Source organism: Nicotiana tomentosiformis, chromosome 4 (assembly GCF_000390325.3).
Source record: "Nicotiana tomentosiformis chromosome 4, ASM39032v3, whole genome shotgun sequence".
NCBI lineage: Eukaryota > Viridiplantae > Streptophyta > Magnoliopsida > Solanales > Solanaceae > Nicotiana > Nicotiana tomentosiformis.
In genome coordinates, this window is record NC_090815.1 from 63,423,896 (window position 1) to 63,432,449 (window position 8,554).

Sequence of the window (8,554 nt, forward strand, 5' to 3'; positions counted from 1 at the left end):
ATGGCATGGTTATAGCTCATATTCTTGAGGCCCATTACATCTTACTCTCCAACTATCCCTATCTCACTGTTACCAAATGTTATAACTCTGGAGCCTTTGCTAGTATGGGATATGTATCCATGGACGACATGTGGGTGAAGAAACAAGAAGGTGAAGCTGAAGTTGTCCCTCGGGTTTCTAAGCCAAAGTCTGTGTCTCCCAGCCTAGTGTGTTTGTGACCCTGATCTCATAGAAAAGCTTACTGCCATCGATGAGAAATGGATAATCATCAAAGACATGATCGTCTCTACTTAAACAACAGTTGGGGACATTCGTGATATCTCAAAAGAAACAAGATCCGATATGTCCAAGATACGAGACAAGCTACAAAAGACATCAGAAAATGCACTGAAGGCCTTCAAGGAGGTCTATGACACAATTGACGGGTTTCAGTCACCATGAATGCCAACTCTTACTACCTCAAGGACTATCTGCAGCACTCGCACGTATTTTCTGCGTTGTTAATGTGTTTATTGGATGTTTAAGAAACTTTTTTGCTCGTTTTGGATAGGGTATCCAGTCATATGGTTGTAACATTTGGCTCTCCCTGCTTAATTATATCCCTCATTCATTTAGTCTTGTTGTATTCTTCTTTTTGTTGTTGCCAAAGGTGGAGAAGTAAGATGCAAAAATGCAAAAGTTTTTTTTTTCCGGAAGGAGCTGCCCAGCTGAGGGGAATCGGCTTGTATTAGAAATGCTCCAACTAGGGGGAGTTACCCAGCAAAGTTTTTTTCAGAAGGAACTGCCCAACTGAGGGGGAGTCGACTACAGATGAGGAAAAGTCGGCTATTGACATAAACAGGAAAGTAAACTATGTTATTTTGTCATTATAAAAAGGGAAATATTGTTAGATCTAAGTATCAATAATGAAAAATAACATTACTCTTATTGCAGATATCCAAATTTAAATAGTATTCCAGAAGCAAAGTAAGGCGTCAAGAAATGAGGAAAAGACTATCCAAGGAAGCAACCCATGATGTTCAAAGAAGGAAGGCTCAAATCAGCCGAAGATCATGTCTAATAGAAGATCATCTATGGAAGCAATTCATAAGCTCCAAGGAAGGAAAGTCCAAATCAACAGAAGATCATCAATCCTAAAAATCCGCTTGGATTATCAATCAAGTTATCAAAGGAAGATCGTGTCACGCCTGAAGATCCACCCAGCTATCAAATTGCGTTGATGAAGGAAGGCATTTACTCTCCATGACTCAAGTATTAACCGATGGGAGCTCCACACTTATTCTTAGAAAGATCATCAATCAAAATTCATTCTTAGTTTCAATTGCTTTGGGTTGCCGATCTCTCAAGATCTGCATCAATCAAAAATCAAAGCGGATATCCTCTCAAGTTGTATTTATAGTCGGTAGCCACAAAGAGCAAGATATACTTTGATCTAACCAACTTCAAGCTCTTTGTTCTACTCTTTACACGTATTGTATTTCAAATTGAATTGATGTGCAGTAATCGGAGAGAAAAAAAGAGAGAAATATTGGTGACGCATTGTATCAAAAAAACCAAGAGTTACTTAGCATAAGATTCAATTGGCGAGTACAAGAAGTCCGCCAATGAAGTTGTACTCGGAATACCAAGAAGCTTTGAAGAGAGATCACCCTTGCAACCCAAGGGGACTGAACCCAAGGGGACTGAACTAGAATTTATATTAAATCCGAACCAGTATAAAATATCTTGTGTCGTTTAATATTTTGCATTTTTTATTCTGCATCCTTATCTATTTTATAAATCTCTAGTTTCTAAGTCGGCTAACTGGTAAACTAGTCGGCTATTTATCAAAATAAGAAAAGGGCAACAATTCACCCCCTTGTACTTTCAAAAAGTACTAATTTATTATTGTAATTAGTTATAGAGAACATTTGTTTCCAAAATATACGTTGTCAGTTTATGTTGGTATGGTGAATAAAATGTATAGGTATATAATGTTGAGAAATAACAAGCACAAGCAATGTGCACGACGAGGTAGCAGCGGAGTAATACCCAAGTCAAACTTTTACAATCTACTTGAACCAATAGAAGACAAACAAATTCAAGAATAAACGTATACGGGCATAAAATATATCAACCACTACAAATATAGCAAGGTAAAATAATCAAACACACGAGATACCAAGATTTACGTGGAAAACATAATCAAACACGAGACATCAAGATTTATGTGGAAAACTTCTTCAATGTGAAGAGTAAAAACCATGGGACCAAAGGCCCTCAAAGCTCCACTAAATCAATGAATAAGAGTTACAAAAGTTCTCTAAATAGGCCATAAAGAAAGTGCCAAACCAAGAGTAACAAGACATAAAAGATTGCACCAAAACAATTGAAGAAAGGAGAGAAATCACCCCAAAAATGAGTTACTGTTCATGCCTCCAAAATCAAAATTACAGGGCTCCAAATCCAATCTCTACAATTGAAATCCAAGAAAGAGATGTTAAGAACTCCCATTTCAAATTTGAGCACGATCCAACGGTTAACGAGTCAAAAATGCTAATTGAAGCGGACTGCCTGAGCAGAGTTTTCTGAAGCAAAAGAACACACTTTTCTCTCTCACAAGGCTTCAAAAACGGCTGCACCGTTATATTTTTTCTCTTGTTATATTTCTAACCTAAAATAGGTCATATTTATATGTCTTGATATTAGTGGACTAGGTCCAAAAGGTATTTTATTTATCCACATAGGAAGAAAAAAGCCCAAAAACCCAAGAATTTTCCCTCTCCCTACTATGTCGAGGAGACCGCAATCCCGGCGATCATGCAACACTCTTTAAAACTTTCAGGTTCTCCCCTATCAGTCAAGAGTACATACTCAGTAGGAGGATAACAAGATGGAAGTACTTTTTCTCTAGTAGATCTTCTGAGAGAACTCCCTGGAGCATCAATAGTAATTGGTTGCTGGTCAACCACACCTTCTTGCACTTGAGCATCAACATCTTGCTGGTCATTTTGAACATGATCACCATATTCATTATCAACTTGATTATCATTAGTTTGGAGATTTTCTTCAGGTGGAATAGTCACAGGAACTGGATCAACATCAACTAAACTCTCACTACTTTGAGAATCAACCTTCTCAGCCTTTTCAAAATCTTCAATTGTCTAGTCTTCAAAGAACACAACATCCCGGCTTCTAACAAGTTTCTTTTCAACTGGGTTATAGAAACGATAGCCAAATTCATCTTGACCATAACCATTGAAGATATGCTGCCTAGTTTTAACATCCAACTTTGGCCTCTCATCCTTAGGAACATGCCTAAAGGCCTTACACCCGTAAACTCTCAAGTGATCATAAGAAACATTCTTACCAAACAAAACTCTATCAGGGACATCACCATCCAAAGCAACAATATGAGATATATTGATAACATAAGCAGCAGTATTAAGTGCTTCTGCTTATAATGAATCTGGCAACTTAGCATCTGAAAGCAAATATCTAACCCTCTTAACTAAAGTTTTATTCATTTTCTCTGCTAAACCATTTAACTGAGGAGTCTTTAGAGGAGTTTTCTGATGCTGAATACACTGCGATCTGCAATAATTATCAAAAGGACCAATATACCATCACCATTGTCTGAGCGGATGCATTTTAATTTCTTCTATGTCTGTCTCTCAACCAAGGCCTGAAAATTCTTGAACACATCAAGTACTTGATCCTTTGACTTCAAAGAAAATACCGAGAGTTTGCGAGAATGATCATCAATAAAAGTTACAAAGTAAAGTGTACCACCATGAGACCTTACTTTAAAAGTACCACTTAAATCAAAATATACCAATTCCATCAAATCAAGCTTTTTCGAAGGCGGATGACTCTGAAAAGAAACTCTTTTCTGTTTTCCGGCTAAGCAATGAACACATCTATGTAACTTTGCTTGTTTAACTCCAAAAAATAAATTCTTCTTAGCCAAACTTTCAATCTCGTTCTCACTCATATGACTCAGCCTTCTATGACATAACTTTGATAAAATGTCATTCTCCACCAAATTAACTGAGTCAATAGAAATGGAGCCATGTATTTTGTACAAGTGAGATACCTTGATATCTCGAGCCACAACCATTGAACCTCTAGTAAGCATCCATTGGCCACCACCAAAGATGTTATAATAACCATCATCATCAAGTTTTCCTGCAGAGATTAGATTCAAGCGGACATCTGGAGTATGCTTGACACTGTTAAGAACTAACTTGGAGTCATTGTTAGTTTTCAAACCAACAATACCAATCCAAATACATAAACCTCACCATCATTGCCTATTTTTAATTTTCTAAAGTTACGTGGAGTATAAGAAGAAAAGTATTCCTTCTTTGGCATGACATGAAAAGTGGCACATGAATCCATAAACCAGCTAGCCTCATCATGAATAAAATTAATGGGTATCTTCATCGTGGGCAAAAAGAAGATCATCATCAACAACAGTAGCAACACGATTTTCATTGTCGCCAACTTTTGTTGTCTCATTTTTCTCTTAAGCTTGAAACATAACTTCTTGATGTGCCCCTTCTTATTACAATGATCACATGTAACATTCTTGTACCTGGACCTCGACTTGCTTCTACTTTTGCCTCTATCATGCTGACCTCTGCAGTTACTTCTCCTCCTGTCTTCAGTAACCAAAATATCGGAGTGTGAAGCTGAAGAAGACACAACTTGAGAACTTCTCCTTATATCTTCATTTAAGACACCACTCTTACCATATTCCATAGTTACAACACCACTGGGAGCATAATTAGTCAAAGAAACCCGAAGAGTTTCCCAAGAGTCAAGCAAAGTATTCAACAATCAAAGTCCTTGTAATTCTTCATCAAATCTTACACCCATTCCAGACAGCTGGTCTAGGTCACCCTGAAAATTATTTATATGATCAAAAATAGGACTGCCCTCTTTGTATCGAATATTCATCAATTTTTAAGCAGGAATAACTTACTACTGCCAGTCTTTGAAGCATAAAGTATCTCGAGCTTTTCCTACAAAATTCTAGCATGTGTCTCATTAACAATATGATTACGAATATTATCTTCAAACCATTGTCTGATATAACTGCAAACCTGTAAGTGCTCAAATTTCCAATCCTCATCAGATAGAGTTTCAGGTTTGTTGGAAGCAAACATAGGTAAATGCATTTTTTTGACAAATAGAAGATCTTTCAATTTGCCTTTCCAAATGTGATACTTACTGCCATTCAAACAAATCATCTTGCTCAAATTTGCTTCCATCATTCAAATAGACAATCAACACAACCAAATATAATCACGAGCTCTGATACCACTATGTTGGGAAATGACAAGCATAACGAGATGTGCACGACGAGGTAGCAGCGGAATACATCGGGCAAGAACCCGTTGGGAGTATGTTAACAAAGTCCCACATGAAAAGTAAAAAAGAAAAATAAGTTACTTATAAGGAGCGGAATACTCTTAATAGTGTGAGACCTTTTGGAAAAAACCGTACGGGTTTGGCCCAAAGCGAACAATATTACATCATGTTAAGAGTATCTTTGGGCTGTTTTAGCCCAACAACTGATATCAGAGCCAATGGTTTGGCGAGATGAGTAGGAGATGACGAAGTGATGGCGTAGGGCCCGACTTAGTGCCTTTGCCCGTCTATGGGCCGGTTCACTGCCTTTACCTATAGCTTCAAAGACACATACACAGTCTGATCTCTCCTTGGGCTTCGATGACCGTAAATACTCGGATCATGTGGGTGGCACACAATTAATTTTCAAATTAGTCCATAAACAGTGTTGGGTCATGTGGAACATAGTTCAAGGGGGAGATTATTAGGAGTGTGTGAACAAAGTCTCATATGGAAAGTAGAAAAGAAAAATAAGCTATTTATAAAGAGATGAATACTCTTAATGGTGTGAGGCCTTTTGGAAAAAATCGTGCGAAATTTTGACTCAAAACAAACAACATCACACCATATTAAGAGTATTTTGACCATTTTAGCGGAACGGAACCAATCTCCATCAAAGTAATCTCCTAATGATTTCCACAACACGGTCACAGCGTTACCAAGCATTAAATGGAGAAAATAAATTGTTGTACGTGTCAATATAAAAATAATTAGGTGAAAAAGAAGCCCAGAGCCAGAAAAATGAGAAAACCCTATACTTGTAGGCGGATAATTTATCTTCTGCACTCTTCCCATTTGACAATTGCGAAGAAGTAAAAAAAAAAACCCATTTCCTAGAAATCACCAGGAATCTTTGAGAAACAAAAAGTATAATCACCCGGAAACGCAAATAAAGTTGAAAGTTACCTCTAGAAAATTTTGCCACAAAAACAGAGAAAAAAAGCTCAATATCTAATATTCAGAGAAAAAAAATTGAGAATAAGGAATTGTTTTAACTTATGGATTGTTTTAACCTATGGAGTGAGATTACATGCGTTGCAATGGAGGTGTGGTCCAATTACATTTAGGTGTAAAGGGACTTTTTAGCTGCGTGAGATACTTTTTACTGTAGAGGTACGGGTAATGTGACTAAAATTTAAAAATTTGACACATTATCTACAAAGGGGTATAATGGGCAAAAACTTTTCTTCATGACATTTTCGGGACAAATTTTCTTGACAATTGACTGTACTATTGTAACGGTCAAACACATACACAATTATATACGGTCAAACAAGTAATAAAGTAATAAATAAAATATCGTTCTCACGAGAACGTGTAATTAACTATCGACTAAATTAAGCTAAAACAAGTAATCTATCCAAGCGATTTTTGTAAAGTATGATTATTTAACTAAAATTAATCTTGAGTAATAAAATAAAAAATTAAAGAAAATAAGTCGACAATCTTAAAGATTAAATTCAATGAGAGAAAATCTACCAGGTCTATGTGTCAGCTAACCTTTAGATCGTTCTATTCGTGCTTGAAAAACGACCCCATCGCTCCTTTTAATGGACATTCTTTATTCTTGTTGAATTTTCCACTAAAATTGACTAAATAATTTATGAGAATTTTTCATATATATACAAAATTTTAAACTTATTTATCTAGTTTATCTAGTTTTTTCTATTTATAAAAAGTAACTAAATATTTTTACAAAATATATACAAATTCGGTCAAAATCTATAATTAACTTATATACAACTTGAATATAATTTTTTTGTACAGAATCCAGTCAAAATGTCATAATTTACTTATAATTTATATACAACTTGTATATAATTATGTAGTATATATCTTGTATGCTGTTTGTGTACCCGACATATAAAATATATACAATTTGCTTATGTCTTTTTATTCGAGTTTCAATCAAAAATTCCAACCAAAACCACATTGAAGCTTCACCAAAAATTCTCGAAATTGAGATATAAACTCCAAATAATATTGTCAATCATTTGCAACAATACTCAATCCAAACAAACAATAATTTCACAAAACTCGATTTTTAAATTTAAAATTTCAAAACTTTTTAATGGCTGTCAATGAAGTTTAAGCTCATGTCTTCGGTTTTTTTTGGCTCTTGAACTAAACCGGCATCCAATTAGTAGAATCCAGTACTCTAACTTTAACTTGAGTAATCTAAGTTGATTGCACGCATGAGCTACCATCAGTCTCACGAATTCACTTTGTTATAATACAAAAAAGCACGACAGAGAAAGCTCTCACGTCTAAAACCAAATAACTAACAAATGTCAGAAAAACATCACTAAATTGATTTTAAAATTATGAAATAAAAGCACATGTAACCTTAATAAAAGTCATTGGATGCAATTTGATGTGGATGATGCCCTTACTTATTTGGACTTGAGCTTTCTAGTGAAATCGGTTAGGGATAGGAAAAGCTAACGGAGGGAGGAATCTAGAATGAGGGAGGAAGATGGCAAGAAAATGGGGAAGATTATACATTACTTTGTATATGAAAGGTAAATTATATATCAAATTATAATTAAGTTAAAACCTCAACAGTGAGGGTAAATAAATTTTAAAATTAGTATTGCTAAGTAAAAGTTCCTTAATTTTATTCGGTGTATTAATTGACAAGATTAATATTACTCGTAGCATTCTCACGAATTACTACTCGCCTATTCAAGCTAATTAATATAACGCTTATATTCCTATGGAATAAAAATTAACAAGAACGCATTAATAATTACTGTAGAGTAACTAAGCAAGGCGAGTATATTCCTATCCTAACCGTGAATCTGTTTCCCAATGCTGAGGTTCAATTTTGTTCTACTCAATCTTATATACTATCTAGAATTTCAACTTTCGAGTTCAATCATAGATTCGTAGATAATATTCAATTGGTGATCAAACAATCAAATAATTAAGCACATACTTAAATAAATAAACCAATATAATAAATAATAAGAACCATTCAAGCTTCAAACTATAACGTTCATGTAGCAGCCACAACCCTAGAACTAATAAACTATAAAACTAAAGAAATAAAAGAGAAGAACAACTAGTCAAAAGCATTCTCCAAGCGTGGTCTGCGTTCTCTGCGTCAAAAGTGTCGTCCCCTCCTCAAAATTAGATTTAGAAGTCTTTTTATACAAGT